The sequence below is a fragment of the Bos grunniens genome, chromosome 3 (assembly GCF_055505025.1).
Source record: "Bos grunniens cultivar Pamir isolate PY7600 chromosome 3, Bosgru_T2T1.0, whole genome shotgun sequence".
Taxonomy (NCBI): Eukaryota; Metazoa; Chordata; class Mammalia; order Artiodactyla; family Bovidae; genus Bos; species Bos grunniens.
Window position 1 is genome coordinate 90,955,047 of NC_141167.1, and position 18,313 is coordinate 90,973,359.

At 40.8% G+C, this 18,313-nt stretch overlaps 1 long non-coding RNA gene and 1 pseudogene across 4 annotated transcripts in view; both read left to right on the plus strand.

The window, feature by feature from the left end:
• Nucleotides 1-18,313, plus strand: part of LOC147376070 (uncharacterized) — a 174,887-nt gene that overhangs the window by 31,600 nt on the left and 124,974 nt on the right. The gene's annotated exons all lie outside the window — the stretch shown is intronic.
• LOC147376071 (ribosomal protein eL22-like 1 pseudogene) lies at nucleotides 10,983-12,386 on the plus strand (annotated as a pseudogene). Its single transcript, XR_015160692.1, has one exon. The product of XR_015160692.1 is annotated as a ribosomal protein eL22-like 1 pseudogene (transcript).

Genomic DNA, 18,313 nt, shown 5'->3' on the forward strand with positions numbered 1-18,313 from the left:
ATCTATTTCTCACTTCCACTGTATAATCATAAGGGATTTGATTTAGGTCATACCTGAATGGTCTAGTGGTTTTTCCCTACTTTCTTCAATTTAAATTTGAATTTGGCAATAACGAGTTCATGATATGAGCCACAGTCAGCTCCCGGTCTTGTTTTTGCTGACTGCATACAGCTTCTCCATCTTTGGCTGCAAAGAATATAAGCAATCTGATTTTGGTGTTGACCATCTGGTGATGTCCATGTGTAGAGTCTTCTCTTGTGTTGTTGGAAGATGGTATTTGCTATGACCAGTGCGTTCTCTTGGCAAAACTCTATTAGCCTTTGCCCTGCTTCATTCCGTATTCCCAGGCCAAATTTGCCTGTTACTCCAGGTTTTTCTTGACTTCCTACTTTTGCATTCCAGTCCTCTATAATGAAAAGGACATCTTTTTTGGGTGTTAGTTCTAAAAGGTCTTGTAAGTCATCATAGAACCATTCAACTTCAGCTTCTTCAGCGTTACTGGTTGGGGCATAGACTTGGATTACTGTGATATTGAATGGATTGCCTTGGAAACGAACAGAGATCATTCTGTTGTTTTTGAGATTGCATCCAAGTACTGCATTTTGGATTCTTTTGTTGACCATGATGGCTACTCCATTTCTCCTAAGGGATTCCTGCCCACAGTAGTAGATATAATGGTCATCTGAGTTAAATTCACCAATTCCAGTCCATTTTAGGTCACTGATTCCTAGAATGTCAATGTTCACTCTTGCCATTTCCTGTTTGACCACTTCCAATTTGCCTTGATTCATGGACCTGACATTCCAGGTTCCTATGCAATATTGCTCTTTACAGCATCAGACCTTGCTTCCTTCACCAGTCACATCCACAACTGGGTATTGTTTTTGCTTTGGTTCCATCCCTTCATTCTTTCTGGAGTTATTTATCCACTGATCTCCAGTAGCATATTGGGCACCTACGGACCTGGGGAGTTCCTCTTTCAGTATCCTATCATTTCGCCTTTTCGTACTATTCATGGGGTTCTCAAGGCAAGAATACTGCCATTCCCTTCTCCAGTGGACCACATTCTGTCAGACCTCTCCACCATGACCCGCCTGTCTTGGGTGGCCCCATGGACATGGCTTAGTTTCCTTGAGTTAGACGAGGCTGAGGTCCTAATGTGATTAGATTGACTAGTTTTCTGTGAGTATGGTTTCAGTGTGTCTGCTCTCTGATGCCCTCTCGCAACACCTACTGTCTTACTTGGGTTTCTCTTACCTTGGACGTGGGGTATCTCCTCACGGCCACCCGTCCTGACCTTGAACGTGGAGTAGGTCCTCTAGGCCCTTCTGTACCCATGCAGCCGCCACTCCTTGGACATGGGGTTGCTTCTCTGGGTAGGGACCTTTAAACTCTGTGCCTCAAAACGTGGGGGTGATAATAATATCATCTAATTCATAACGTTGTTGGTACAATTAAATTGTACCAAGAACAGTAGTGGAAGTAATAGTAGTAGTATACTTGCTTGACTTGGCTTCCAGAATCTCATATTCACTCTTTTTTTTCTGACTTCACTAGCTACTTCTCCTAAACTTTTCCTGCATCCTTCTTATTCCCCTGATCTCTCAGGGTACCTCGGAGCTCTGTCATTGTACCTCTTTAACTACATCACTCTCTTGGTGAGCTGATCCAGCCTTATGATTTTAAATACTATCCATGGTGGACACTCTGATGGGCCATCAGATGCACCTTCAAGGAAGGACTTGTGCCCCAGCTGCTAAGGCTGTTGTCAGTGGACAGGCTTCATCTGTCAGCCCTCTCAGGGATTACCTCAGTTGACAGAACCTCCTCGCCTGAGGTCATGTTCTTCTGGAGATGGTCAACATTTGATAACTGGTTGAGGCAAGAGTATCAAGGGCTTACTATCTCAGCCTCACATAGGACAACTCTGACAGCCCATTTCAGCTCCAGAGCTGCTCATGTAGTCATCTCGGGTTGTCAGGCCTGCATCATAGCTCACCTCCCTCCTGCCTTCCAGAGATGTTGATTCCAATGACATTCTCTATTCAACATTCTAAACACAGAAGTCTGCCTTAGAATCTGCTTCCCCCAAAATCCAATGGGATGCTATTTATATGTTGCTCCTGCTACTGCTAAGTCACTTCAGTCGTGTCCGACTCTGTGCGACCCCATAGATGGCAGCCCACTAGGCTCCCCCGTCCCTGGGATTCTCCAGGCAAGAACACTGGAGTGGGTTGCCATTTCCTTCTCCAATGCAGGAAAGTGAAAAGTGAAAGTGAAGTTGCTCAGTCGTGTCCGACTCTTAGCGACCCCATGGACTGTGGCCCACCAGGCTCCTCCGTCCATGGGATTTTCCAGGCAAGAGTGCTGGAGTGGGGTGCCATTGCCTTCTCCGATTTATATGTTGATGACTCTCAAATTTATATGTTGATGACTCTCAAATTTTACATCAACAGTCTAATCTTCTCTGAACTCCAAATGATATCGTTAACTGCCTCCTTGGAAATTTAACAGACGTCTCAAATTTAACATACCTAAAATTGGGCTCTTTTTTTAAACTAATTTTTTGTTGAAGTCAAGGCTATGGTTTTTCCTGTGGTCATGTATGGATGTGAGAGTTGGACTGTGAAGAAGGCTGAGCGCCGAAGAATTGATGCTTTTGAACTGTGGTGTTGGAGAAGACTCTTGAGAGTCCCTTGGACTGCAAGGAGATCCAACCAGTCCATTCTGAAGGACATCAGCCCTGGGATTTCTTTGGAAGGAATGATGCTGAAGCTGAAACTCCAGTACTTTGGCCACCTCATGTGAAGAGTTGACTCATTGGAAAAGACTCTGATGCTGGGAGGGATTGGGGGCAGGAGAAGGGGACAACAGAGGATGAGATGGCTGGATGGCATCACTGACTCGATGGACGTGAGTCTGAGTGAACTCCTGGAGTTGGTGATGGACAGGGAGGCCTGGCGTGCTGCGATTCATGGGATCACAAAGAGTCGGACACAACTGAGCAACTGATCTGATGTGATCTGATCTAATAGTTGGTTCACAATGTTTCAGATGTACAGCAAAGTGATTTAATTATGTATATGTAGATATAGATATATGGAGAAGGCAATGGCACCCCACTCCAGTACTCTTGCCTGAAAAATCCCATGGACGGAGGAGCCTGGTAGGCTGCAGTCCATGGGGTCGCTAAGAGTCGGACACGACTGAGCGACTTCACTTCTACTTTTAACTTTCCTGCATTGGAGAAGGATACGGCAACCCACTCCAGTGTTCTTGCCTGGAGAATCCCAGGGACAGGGGAGCCTGGTGGGCTGCTGTTTATGGGGTCGCACAGAGTCGGCACGACTGAAGTGACTTAGCAGCAGATATAGATATAAGAATATATATTCCTTTTCAGATTCTTTTCCATTATAGGTTATTTCCATTATAGGATATCAAATGTATTTCCATCACTGCAGGCGGTGATTGCAGCCATGAAATTAAAAGACGCTTACTCCTTGGAAGGAAAGTTATGACCAACCTAGATAGCATATTAAAAAGTAGAGACATTACTTTGCCAACAAAGGTCCATCTAGTCAAGGCTATGGTTTTTCCAGTGGTCATGTGTGGATGTGAATGTTGGACTGCGAAGAAAGCTGAGCACCAAAGAACTGATGCTTTTGAATTGCGGTGTTGGAGAAGACTCTTGAGAGTCCCTTGGACTGCAAGGAGATCCAACCACTCCATCCTAAAGGAGATCGGACCTGGGTGTTCATTGGAAGGACTGATGCTAAAGCTGAAACTCCAATACTTTGGCCACCTCATGTGAAGAGTTGACTCATTGGAAAAGACCCTGATGCTGGGAGGAATTGGGGGCAAGAGGAGAAGGGGACGACAGAGGATGAGATGGCTGAATGGCATCACTGACTCGATGAGTTTGGGTAAACTCTGGGAGTTGATGGTGGACAGGGAGGCCTGGTGTGCTGCGATTCATGGAGTCACAAAGAGTCGGACACGGCTGAGTGACTGAACTGAACTGAACTGAATAGGTCCTTGTTTTTTATTTATATACAGTGTATATATGTTTATCCCAAATTCCTAATTTATGCCTCCCCCCCTTCCCCTTTGGTAACCATAAGTTTGTTTTCTGTGTCTGTGAGTCTATTTCTGTTCTGTAATGAATTCCTTTGTATCATTATTTTTTTTTTTAGATTCAGAAGTGATACATATTTGTTATTCTCTCTCTGATTTCAGTTAGTAGGATAATCTCTAGGTCCATCCATGGTGCTGCCAATGGCATTGTCTTATTCTGTTTTCTGGCTGAGTAATATTTCATTGTGTGTGTGTGTGTGTGTACCGCATCTTCTTATCCATTTGTCTGTTGATAGACATTTAGGTTGTTTCCATGTCTTGGCTATTATAAATAGTGCTGCTGTGAACATTTGTACATGTACCTTTTCGAATTTAGAGTTTTCATCTTTTCTGGATATATGCCCAGCAGTGGGATTGTTGGATCATATGATAACTCTGGGTTGAGTTTTCCTAAGCAGTCTCTGTGCTGTTCTACATAGTGAGTGTACCAACTGACATTCCCACCAACAGGGTAGGTGGGTTCCTTTTTCTCCACACCCTCTCCAGCATTTATTATTTGTAGACTTTTTGATGATGGCCATTCTGACTGGTGTGAGGTTTTGATTTGCATTTCTGTGATAATTAGCAATGTTGAACATCTTCTCATGTGCCTGTTGGACATCTGTGTGTCTTCTTTGGAGAAGTGTCTATTTAGGTCTTTTGCTCATTGTTTGGATTTAAGTTGTAAAACTGCTCTTAACGTTCTCATTTCCAAAACTTTTCTTCTTCTCCTCCCAGTAAATGACAATTCTTTCAGTTGTTCAGACCAAAAACTGGTAACAGTACTTGATTTCCTCTGTTTACTTCATACAGGTGTACCCTAATTCCTGCTATCAGTAAATCCTATCTGCTCTACTATCAAAATGTATTATAAACCACTTATCATTTCCATTGCTAACAGCTTAACCTACACCACAATTATCTCTGCTTTGGACTAATTTTATACTCTTCTAATTGAACTCCCTTCTTGTCTTTTCCTCTTCTACATTCTATTTAATTTATCTTTTATTGTGTGTGTGTCAAAATACAGATTTTGTTGTTGATGAGTAGTTGATTTACAATATTGTATTAGTTTCAGGTGTACAGTATAATCATTCAATATTTTTGCAGATTATGTTCCATTATGGTGTTATTGTTTAGTTGCTAAGTTGTATCCAACTCTTTGTGGCCCCATGGACTGTAGCCCTGCAAGCTCATCTGTCCATGAAATTTTCCAAACAAGGGTACTGGAGTAGGTTGCCATTTCCTCCTCCAGGGGATCTTCTCTACCCAGGAATCGAACTTGCATCCCCTGCATTGGCAGGCAGATTCTTTATGGGTGAGCCACCAGGGAAGCACTATATTCCCTAGTAGGTTATTGCAAGGTAATGGGTATAATTCCCTGTGCTATACAATAAATCCTTGTTGCTTATTTATTTTATATATAGTAATTTGTATTTGTTAACCCCATACCCTAATTTGCCCCTCCCCACTTCCCTCTCCCCTTTGGTAAGCACAAGTTTGTTTTCTATATCTGTAAGTCTGTTTTTCTATGTCTGTGTTTCTGATTTGTATATAAATTTAATTTGTATTTTTAGATTCCATATATAAGTGATATCACATACATTTGTTTTTTTATCTGACTTATTTCACTAAGCATAATATTCTCTAAGTCCGTCCATGTTGTGCAAATGGCAGTATTCATTATTTTTATGGCTGAGTAATATTCCACTGTGTATTTATATAATAATATTATATATACATATGTATACGTATATACACACCTGCTACTGCTAAGTCGCTTCAGTCGTGTCCGACTCTGTGCGACCCCATAGACGGCAGCCCACCAGGCTCCCCGTCCCTGGGATGCTCCAGGCAAGAACACTGGAGTGGGTTGCCATTTACTTCTCCAATGCAGGAAAGTGAAAAGTGAAAGTGAAGTCGCTCAGTCGTGTCCGACCCTCAGCGACCCCATGGACTGCAGCCTTCCAGGCTCTTCTGTCCATGCGATTTTCCAGGCAAGAGTACTGGAGTGGAGCATCTTCTTAATTCAGTTATTTGTGATGAGCACTTGGTTTGCTTCTGTGTCTTGGTCGTTGTAAATAGCAGTGCTAAACATTGGAGTGTGTATCTTTTCAGTTTACTGTTTTTATTTTTTCCAGATTATATACCATAGAGTGAAATTGCTGGATCATTTGGTAGTTGTTTTTAGCTTTTTTAAAAAAATCTTTTGGCCATGCATGTGGTGTGCGTGTTGGATCTTAGGTCCCCAACCAGAGATCAAACCCTTGGCCCCTACAGTAGAAGCATGGAGTCTTAACCACTGGACTGTCAGGGAAGTCCCTATTTTTAGCTTTTTGGGGAACCACCATACTGTTTTCCATAGTGGCTTTGCCAATTTATGTTCCCACCAACAGTGTACAGGGATTCCCTTTCCTCCAAATCCTCTTCAACATTTGTTATTTGTAGAGTTTTTCATGGCAGTCATCCTGACAGGTGTGAGGTGATACCTCACTGTGGTTTTGAGTTGCATTTCTCTAATAATTAGCCATATCAAGTATATTTTAATATGCCTATTAGCCAGAATCTCTGTGTCTTCTTTGGAAAACTGTCTGTTCGGGTTTTCTGCCCAGTTTTTGATTGTATTATTTATTTCTTTGATATTGAGTTGTGTGTGCTTTTGTATAGTTTGGATATTAACCTCTTGTTGGCTGCATCATTTGCAAATATTTTCTCCTACTCAGTAGGTTGTCTTTTTATATTATTGATGGTTTTTTGCTGAGCAAAAACTTTTAAGTTTAATTGGGACCCATTGTTTTTTGTTTTTGTTTTTTTTTTTTTTTTGCTTTTATTTCTTTTGCTTGGGAGACTAATCTGAAAAAATATTGCTATGGTTTATGTCAAAGAGTGTTACGCCTGTGTTCTCCTCTAGGAGTTTTATGGCCTTGTGTCTTACATGTAGATCTTTAAACCATTTTGAGTTTATTTTTTATGTGGTATGGGGGAATGTTCTAATTTCAGGGTTTCACTTGTAGCTGTCCAGTTTTTCCAGCACCACGGCTGAGCTGACTGTCTTTTCTCCACTTTGTGTTCTTGCCTCCTTTCGTCATAGACTATTTGACTCTAGATGCGGGAGCTTATTTTTGGGCTCTTTTCTGTTCCATTGATCTGTGTGTCCGTTTTTGTGCTAATACCATGCTGTTTTGCTACATTCTATTTTAGATCGAGTAACTAGAATGATAGTACTAGGTATAAATCACATCATGTCACTCTCCACCTCAACACCCTCCAGTGTGAAAAGAAAAATAAAATTGGTAAATATCTATCCAGACTTAATAGATAAATAAAATGTAGTGTGTGTGTACACACACACAGTGGAATATTATTCAGCCTTATAAAAGAATGAAATTCTGATACATGCCACATCTTGGCCAAACTTTAAAAACATTTTGCTAAGTGAAGTAAGTCAGTCACAAAAGCACAAATGATGTGTGATTATACCTATCTGAGTGGTATCTAGAATAGTAAAATTTTGTTTAGTTGCTAAGTTGTGTCCAGCTCTTTTATGACCACATGGACTGGGGGCCACCTGGCTTCTCTGTCCATGGGATTTATCAGGCAAGAATACTGGAGTACATTGCCATGTTCATCTCCAGGGGATCTTCCTGAGCCAGGGATTGAACCCGCATCTCCCGCTTGGCAGGTGGATTCTTCACTGTGGACTCACCAGGGAAGCCTATTTAGAAGGGAAGTCACACTTAGAAAGACATGAAGTATAATGTGGTTGCCAGAGCCTGGGGGTAGAAGGGAGTAGGAAGCTGTTGTTTAATAGGTATAGAGCTTCAGTCTTGCAAGATAGACAGTCTGGGAGATTGGTTTCCCAATGTGAATATACTTAACACTATTGAACTGTCCACTTAAAAATAATTCAATTCAATTCAGTTCAGTTCAGTCGCTCAGTCATGTCCAACTCGTGACCCCAAGAACCGCAGCATGCCAGGCCTCCCTGTCTATCACCAACTCCCGGAGTTTACCCAAACTCGTGTCCATTGAGTCAGTGATGCCATCCAACCATCTCATCCTCTGTCGTCCCCTTTTCCTCCTGCCTTCAATCTTTCCCAGCATCAGGGTCTTTTCAAACGAGTCAGCTCTTTGCATCAGGTGGCCAAAATACTGGAGTTTCAGCTTCAGCATCAGTCTTTCCAATGGACACCCAGGACTAATCTTTAGGATGGACTGGTTGGATCTTCTTGCAGTCCAAGGGACTCTCAAGAGTCTTCTCCAACACCACAGTTCAAAAGCATCAATTCTTCGGCACTCAGCTTTCTTTATATTCCAACTCTCACATCCATACATGACTACTTTGGCAAAGTAATGTCTCTGCTTTTGAATATGCTATCTAGGTTGGTCATAACTTTCCTCCCAAGGAGTAAGCGTCTTTTAATTTCATGGCTGCAGTCACCATCTGCAGTGATTTTGGAGCCCCAAAAAATAAAGTCAGTCACTATTTCAACTGTTTCCCCATCTATTTCCCATGAAATGATGGGACAAGATGCCATGATCTTCGTTTTCTGAATGTTGAGCTTTAAGCCAACTTTTTCACTCTCCTCTTTCACTTTCATCAAGAGGCTCTTTAGTTCTTCACTTTCTGCCACAAGGGTGGTGTCATCTTCATATCTGAGGTTATTGATATTTCTCCCAGCAATCTTGATTCCAGCTTGTGCTTCATCCAGTTCAGCATTTCTCATGATGTACTCTGCATAGAAGTTAAATAAGCAGGGTGACAGTATACAGCCTTGATGTACTCCTGTCCTGATTTGGAACCAGTCTGTTGTTCCATGTCCAGTTCTAACTGTTTCTTCCTGACCCGCAAGAGGCAGGTCATTAAGATGATAAATTTAATGTTATGTGCATTTTACCACAGTTAGAAAAATATTTTAATTAAAAAAAGAGAAGAAGAAGTAGTGGAGCTAGGATTCAAATCCAGGTCACCTGATGACAGTGCATGCTCCTAACACTAGGCTACATTTGTCCTGCAGGTAATAAGACCCAGGAGACTTAGACAGTTGTTTATCTGGCAGCCCATCTTGCCAGAGCATGTCCCTTTGATTCCACTTATATGAGGTATCCAGAATAGGCAAATTCATAGACAAAAAGAATAGAGGTTACCAAGGGCTGGAAGGAGGAAGGAATCGGGCGTTATTGTTTAGTGGGTACAGATTTTCTATTAGAATAATTAAAATGTAGCCCTCACGCCATAGATCATTCTTTTCTCTTGTGACATGACATCTAATAACTGAATAGTGCAAATGGTATTGCCAGAATAAACATTTTTCTGATCGCTACTTCTTGAAATTCATGCTGCTGCTGCTGCTGCTAAGTCGCTTCAGTCATGTCCGACTCTGTGCGACCCCATAGACAGCAGCCCACCAGGCTCCCCCATCCCTGGGATTCTCTAGGCAAGAACACTGGAGTGGGTTGCCATTTCCTTCTCCAAATTCATGAGGGTTCTTCAGTTCATAATGAGGTTATAGTTCATTTGGACCCAGACTTACCTATATTGTTCTGTTCTAATAAAGCCCAATCTGAAGATCTCTGCAGAGGTCTTTCAGGGGTTTACTTAAGCACCCACCTACTTTTCATAAATATGTGTAATTTAGTTGGTAACTTGTGTCTGACTCTTTGTCTCGAATACATAGTTAACATTTTGTTGCATTCTAAAGATGAAGTGAGCTCTAGGACTGGTATCAGTCCATTTAATTTTTTAGCTAAAATATCCAAAGTTTTCAAAGAAAGGTTACAATTCTGTCAAGCCAAAGCTCATTTCCTAGGGCATGATTTAGACCAAAAAGGCAAAGCCCTCACTTGCAGGCTTGAAAGGCTTTATGGAAGCCTTTCATTTTTCCAGGCTTATTTTCAAGCCAGAGGATTCTTGGCTAGGACTCCTAATTATTGCCAGCAATGGGTCCCCAACTTTTCTGAGGTTGCCATTTAACAAAGTTCTCAGTAACTCACCCTCTTCTTTGAAAACCTAAACATGACCAGGCATTGTGTGATACAGATTTTGTTATCCAATCATCTCCTTCAATCTGGAACTAACTAATATTATAGATCTTTTTTTGTTTGTTTGTTTGTGTATGTGTGACCTGGACCTAGGCAGGCCCTTGGTGTTCTGACTCAGTTTCATAGGAATCTGACTCAATTCTGACTCAAAGCATGGAGACTAGTTGCTTAACACAGCTCTCTCTAATAATAGGTTTATAATAACTTTTTTTATGTTGATTTTTTAAACTGAGTACCTTTCAAACCCCAGTGGATTGCAAAATGCCCCTTCTTGTCCTCCTCTTCACCCTGGTCTGGGCTACCATCCACTGGGGGCCTATCTTAGTCCTTTCAAGCTGCTGTAACAAAATCCCACTGACAAGATAAAGTTTTTATAAACAACAGAAATTTATTTCTCACAGTTCTGGAGGTGTGATGTAGAAGATCGGGGTGCTAGCACGGTCCGGTGAGGGCTCTTGTCCAGGCTGTAGGTGTCTCATTGTGTCCTCATGTGGCTAGGGTTCTCTCTGGAGCCTCTTTTATAAGTTACTAGTCCCATTTATGAGGATCCCCCCATAACTGAAGCACCTCTCAAAGCCATTACCTATTAATACTACCACCTTTGGTGTTAAAATTTCAACACATGAATTTGTGGGGTTCACAGAATCCCAGGGACCGGGGAGCCTGGTGGGCTGCCGTCTATGGGGTCGCACAGAGTCGGACACGACTGAAGTGACTTAGCAGCAGCAGTAGCAGCAGACATTCAGACCATAGCAGAGTCTGTCCTCAGTGGCTGTGAGCTAATTCTCCGTTAAATCAATCATCCAGTCTCTTTCTAATTCTTCAAGATGATGCCGCAGAAAGACAAGAAGCCTGAGAAGTCAGCCTGGAGGTTTAATTTGGACCAGGCTCATCCAATAGAAGATGGATTTTTGATTCTGGAAATTTTGAACATTTTTTTGTTAGAGAAAGTTAAAGTCAATGGAAAAGCTAGAAATTTTGGGAATGTCGTTCATATTGAATGCTTCAAGAATAAAATGATTTTTCCTGAGAAACAGTTCTCCAAAAGCTATTTGAAGTATCTTACCAAGAAATATCTTAAGAACAGTCTTCATGGTTGACTTTATGTGGTTGTATCTGACAATGAGACTTATGAACTTTATTACTTCAAGATTAGTCAAGATGAGGGTGGATTTGAATCTGAGGATTAGGTAAAACTGCCCCTTACAGGGCTTTGTTTAGTAATAAAACAAATGAGGCATACAAGAGGAAGAAACATCTAGAAACAGACTTTTAGTTTATTAGTGAATAAAAAACATTGTACTCTATTTTTAAAAAATGAGTCACCCAGGAACGCATACCTGGACTGATTTACCTGTGCTTCCTTCCACCCCATAGATTTATTGTTTCACCTAACAATACTTTGAAAAATCACCAAGAGGTTTGCAAACCATACAGGCTAGACCCCATGCAAAGCCTTCCCTGTGGAGATGAAAAAGGTAGCACCACAGCAGTGTCACAGGAGGTCTGCTGAAACATAAAATTTAAATAAAGCCCAAAGCTTTATAGCATAATACCCCCAATGTTTGTGCTTTGATAAAAAATCACTCATACCAAGAATCAGGACAATCTCAATGTGAGTGAGAAAAACCAGTAATCAGATACCCATATCTAGATGGTATAGGTGTTAGAATGACTTGTCGAAGAAAGATTTTGAAGCAACCATCATTATAACGTATCAGTGAGCCATTATGAGCACACTTGAAACCCATGAAAACAGAAAGTAAGAAATTAGAAGAGAAGGAAGGGGCAAATGGAGATTTTAGGACTTAAATATAAAATACAATAAGTTCAAACAAAAAGTTCAGTAGATTGGCCCAATAGTAGAACTGTGGAAAGAATCCATGGATTTGAAAATAGAACAATAGAAATTACTCAATCTGAACAACAGAGATAAAAATAGAAAAAAATGAACGTAGAATCAGGGACTTATGGAGCTATATAAAAGATCTTAGTGTTGTGGCACCAGAATCTTGGAAAAAGGGTAGAGATTAAAAAGTACTCAAAGAAATAATGACTGAAAAATTTCCTAAGTTCCTGAAAATTTGTCCAAAAAACATAAGCTTACAAATTCATGAAACTGATGAACCCAAATATCATAAACCCCAAAACTTTATGCCAAGGCACATCATAGTCAAATGTTTGAAAACTAAAAGCAAAGAAAATATTCTTGAAAGCAGCAAAAGAGAAAAGATGTATTATTTATAGGAGATAAACAATTTGAATGACAGCAGGTTTTCTTATCAAAATCCATGGAGGCCAGAAAGAGGTGGCATGTTTTTCATGTGTTAAAAGAAATGTCAACCCAGAATTCTATATCCATCAAACATATCCTTTAGGTATGAAGGAGAAACCAGGACTTTCTCAGAGGGAGGAAAATTAAGAGAACTTTCCCAGAAGACCTATCTTAAAGGAATGGCTAAAGGAAACTCTCTAAACAGAAAGAAAATAATGAAAGAAGAAATCTTGGCACATCAGGAAGGAAGAAAATAAAAGACAAAGATTAAAAGTATAGTGACAACATATTGAGATAAAGAATACTTTGAGGAGCTTCCCTGGTGGTCCAGTGGTTAAGAATCCGCCTTCCAATGCAGGGGATGTGGGTTCAATCCCTGGTTGGGGAGCTAAGATCCCACGTGCCACAGGACTACTGAGCCAGAGCACTCTAGAGTCTACGTACCACAACTAGAGAGAAGCCCATGTGCCGCAAGGAAGATGCCAAGTGCTGCAACTAAGACCCAACAGCAAAATAAATAAGATAGGAGCAACCAAAATGTCCATTGACAGAAAAATGGATGAAGAAGATGTGGTACATTTATACAAAGAAACATTACTCAGCCATTAAGGGAGTGCCATCATACCATTTGCAGCAACATGGATGGACCTAGAGATTGTCATCCTGAGTGAAGGAAGTCTGACAGAGAAGGAGAACTGTTGTATGACATCCCTTATATGTGGACTCTAAAAAGAAACAATACGAATGAACTTACAAAGCAGAAAGAGAGAACAAACTTGTGGTTGGTGGGCAAAAGGGATCGTTAGGGAATTGGGGGTGAGCATGTACACACTGCTATCTTCAAAACGGATAACCAACAAGAATTTATTTTACAGCACATGGAACTCTGCTTGATGTTATGTGGCAGCCTGGATGGGAGGGGAGTTTGGGGGAGAATGGATACATGTGTATGTATGGCTGAGCCCCTTTGTTGTTCACATGAAACTGTCACAGCATTGTTGATCGGCAATATCCTAACACAAAATAAAAAGTTAAAAAAAAAGACTACTTCGAATTGCTACTATAGGTGGAGAGAAGTCCCGCTAACCCATATCAGAGAATTTAAATTGTGTTTTTGTAAGTCCTTACAGTTTTGTTTGATACTTTCTTCTGCAGTATATCCCATTTAATCTGACTGATTAAATCATAATGAATTGTTTTAACTTTGTGATTTTAATTTTCAATTATATTTATGTTCACTATAAATCTTTAAAAAATATTAATATGAAATTTTAAATTGTCTTTAAAAAAATAAAAAATTGTGTTTAATAAGTTGTCTGTCTAAAAAAATATATATATAACTTACCTAACCCTATAGGAGTGAAATCATTATGACCAGCTCAATAAATTCAGAGAAAAATATTGTCAAAAAAAAGTAATTAAAGGAATACTCAATTAGAAAGAGAAAGTAGATCATGGGTGAATTGACTAGAATATAGACTTTTAGAGTCAGAAAGACCTACATTCAAATTATGATCATGTCATAAAATTTCCTGAAAGTTTGACTCTTCAGAGACTGTTTCTTCTTTTGTAAAATGAATTGTTTAGAAGATTAAAGGAGGTACTGCTTATCAACAAGCTGTCTACCACATAATAGGGGCTCAATACATAACTGTTACTGATAACATTTACATAGGATATATATACATCCTTAAAAGTCCTGTACTAGCGGAAGACATAAAAAGAGAGGATCTGTTTGGGAAAACATATGAACTAATACTTGTATTTTAAGAAGTCCCAAAAGGTTAAAATCTATACTACATAAATACCTTATTCAAAGTTATACTTTGTTTTATTCATTTTTTAAAAATTATTTATAAAAGTAATATTTTTAATTGAGAAAGAAAATCACACAAAAAAATAATAGTAAGAAATCAAGAGATGAGACAATGAGATGAGATGGGACAAACAAGATGAGGTTATAAGGGCCCTGCATGAGTGCTTTTTGAATTAGCAGCAGACACTACTTCTCCCAAACCACTCATCTGTAAAATTGTCCCTGTCAACCACACTTGGGTATGACCAGTGTGGGAACAATAAAAGGCACACAAAAATGATACTTTTCCTAAATGTGCTATATTATCAATCTTATATTTAATTTTGTTAAGCTTTGACATGTGCAGAATTCCATCAAAATGTCTCTGTGTAATTTCATGGGAAGTATATTTAACCAAAGCTCTCTTTGGCTGATCTTGAAGGAACCATTTTCCAAGCTTGTTTGCCCAGCTGCTGCCTGGAACCCGTGGGGCTAGGATGAAATCAGTGATGAGGTTGGCAGGTGATCAGCCAGCCTTGAACAGAATATTTCAGATAATCGCCTGTATATTGCTTTTTAAGCTTCTGTAGTTTTAACTTTAATAGATTTTTAATATTTTAAACATGTTTTAAAGTTCACATATTTTTAGTTTTTGCACAAAGGCTCAAGTTGGATCCAAGTTTTTGTCCTGCTATTGCAATGAGAAGGTACAGGACTTGTTTTTAGTCCCATCGTCCTCACTGAACAGTGGCGCCTGTGGCCAGTCTTCCCGGGCCCTGCTAACGTGGGCACTGCAGCACAACTCAGAAGTTGGCCACATTTGGTTATTTGACTGTGTCAGCTCTACACATTCCACTTAACGTTGCTGACTTTTGAGTCACCCGTAGAGACATGACTTCCTGCTTCTTCTCGGCAGCTGAGAAGACTGAACATCATAAAGGAGCTAGTCAAGGCCACATACGTGCCTCTACCATTCAAATTTTGAGTCCTTTTCCATTAACACACAGACAGCACTGACACTTGAAACATGCCACTAATTAAATGCTTAGATGTGAAGAAAAAATAAATAAGATTATGCTTAAAATAGGCCCTCAATAGATAGAAAATGAATAAGAAGAGATAACTCATAAACAGAAAAAGAGTAGACTACTATGCACAAGTAGAAGGGAAAATGTTTATCTTTAAGAATTTTTTTTCCAGGTGTGACAGCATTTAATTAATGAAAGAAAAAATTACATTTCCCTGTGACTTCTCTGGTAGTCCAGTGGTTAAGACTCTGCACTTTCACTGTAGAGGCATGGGTTCGATCCCTGGGCAGGGAACTAAGATCTTGCATGTCACAGGGCCCATTGCGCGTGCGCACGCACACACACACACACACACACACACACACACACATTTCCAGCCTCAGTCTATACTTGTAGGATCTACTATTCTATTGAGATTTTCTTGGGCAGTGTGTCATCTAAGGTGATCTAAGAATAATTTTTTTGAACAATAACATCTCTTAATTATTAAAAAAAAACCTTATAAAAAATGTTTAATGAAAATGCCCAATTCTGATGAAGCTGGGGTGAAATAGGCGCATTCATCTAGGGCTGCAGCAGCTCAAGTTGATACAAAGTAGACTTGAAAGGCCAGAATCTCATGAAAAATAATGCAGAATAGTTTTGTATTGTATTACTCCCAGAATATATGATTAATAGTTTGATTTCCTTAACAGTAAATTAATGTGTGTGTGTGCATGTGCTCAGTCAAGGCTGACTCTTTGTGACCCCATGGACTGTAGCCCACCAGGCTCTTCCCTCCATGGAATTTTCCAGGCAAGAATACTGGAGTGAGTTGCTGTTTCTTCCTGCAGGGAATCTTCCTGACCCAGGGATCGAACCCATGTCTCATGCATCTCCTGCATTGGCAGGCGGATTCTTTACTACTAGCTTCACCTGGGAAGGACAAATTAATATGTACAGGATAACAAACTACAAAAATGTACAGGTTGGGCTTACAGCCTTTTTTGAGGTGGTCAGTTCTGAGGAGTCCAAAGAATTAGCTCACCACTTCAGCTTTTCCAGCCAGTCTGAGTGTCCCATATCAAATGCCTTTCTACTCAGAGTACCTAGAACACCCAGAGGGGTTTCAGTTCCTTGTGCAAAATGAATGGGTTTGATAACATAGGGAGCAGTGTAATAGACTCAACCGGATGAAAATAGCATTACTGCTTGCTACTGTGAGTTTCTCTCAGTTCATTTCAGTCAGTCACTCAGCTGTGTATGACTCTGTGAACTCATGGACCGCAGCACGCCAGGCCTCCCTGTCCATCACCAACTCCCAGAGTTTGCCCAAACTCATGTCCATTGAGTCGGTGATGCCATCCAGCCATCTCATCCTCTGTCATTCCCTTCTACTCCTGCCTTCAATCTTTCCCAGCATCAGGGTCTTTTCAAATCAGTCAGCTCTTTGCATCAGGTGGCCAAAGTATTGGAGTTTAGGCTTCAACATCAGTCTTTCCAATGAATACCCAGGACTGATCTCCTTTAGGACTGTTTGGATCTCCTTGCAGTCCAAGGGACTCTCAAGAGTCTTCTCCAGCACCACAGCTCAAAAGCATCAATTCTTCGGCACTCAGCTTTCTTTATAGTCCAACTCTCACATCCATACGTGACTACTGGAAAAACCATAGCCTTGACTAGATGGACCTTTGTTGGCAAAGTAATGTCTCTGCTTTTGAATATGCTATCTAGGTTGGTCATAACTTTCCTTCCAAGGAGTAAACATCTTTTAATTTCATGGCTGCAGTCACCATCTGCAGTGATTTTGGAACCCCAAAAAATAAAGTCAGCCACTGTTTCCCCATCTATTTGCCATGAAGTGATGGGACCAGATGCCATGATCTTCGTTTTCTGAATATTGAGCTTTAAGCCAACTTTTTCACTCTCCTCTTTCACTTTCATCAAGAGGCTCTTTAGTTCTTCACTTTGTGCCACAAGGGTGGTGTCATCTGCGTATCTGAGGTTATTGATGTTTCTCCCGGCAATCTTGATTCCAGCTTGTGTTTCATCCAGCCCAGAGTTTCTCATGATGTAGTCTGCATATAAATAAGCAGGGTGACAATATACAGCCTTGATGTACTCCTTTTCCTATTTGGAACCAGTCTATTGTTCCATGTCCAGTTCTAACTGTTGCTTCCTGACCTGCATACAGTTTTCTCAAGAGCTAAGGCAACCTAAATCCCTCTTAATACTAAAAAGCTTATTTACTTCTTGTCGATCCCTTGCTGAATAGCTACAATGTTGAGCTCCGAATCAAGTGTCAGGACTTAATATCTCTGCTAGAGAAAGGTGCATCTTAGGCCAGACTGGTGGTGCCTGGGACCTAACCATGGCCCTCCCTACCCCACAGGATGGTGTTTGAAAGGCCCTCATGATGAGTCCCTGGGAGAAGTTTTGTGCAGTTGGATGATACACTTGGTCACATTAGACTCCAAGCTAACATCCATCTGGTTGATACTGTGCTGCTAAGTCTATTAATACCTACAATGGGTGATTAGCCATTAACAAATCATGTTATTGTTCTACTCTAACCACCTGTCTTAAAATATTCAGAGCGAAAAACGAGTTCCAGTTTAAATGGTCTGGGCCTCCCAGGTGGCACCCGTGGTGAATAACCTGCCTGCCAGTGCAGGAGACCGAGAGATGCCGATTTGATCCCTGGGTCACTAAGATCCCCTGGAGAAGGGCATGGCAGTCCACTCCAGTATTCTTTTCTGGAGAATTCCCATGGACAGAGGAGCCTGGCAGGCTACAGTCCATAGGGTCGCAAAGAGTTGGACACAACTGGAGTGACTTAGCACGCACGCATACATGCAGGCCCTTGGTCCAGTTCGGTAGGGAGCTCAGGTTTTATCATATTTTTGCATAGGCTAGATGTGGACCACAAACGGAAGGGTTCCAGGAGAAGCACCAAATGGCCCACCTCACACTAAGGTAGGGGCCTAGGTGGTGCAGGAATATGTGATGGGAGGAATGTCCAGAGCCCTCCCGATGGCTAGTCCTATCCCGAGCCTGACACTGACTCTGTAAGAGGTCCAG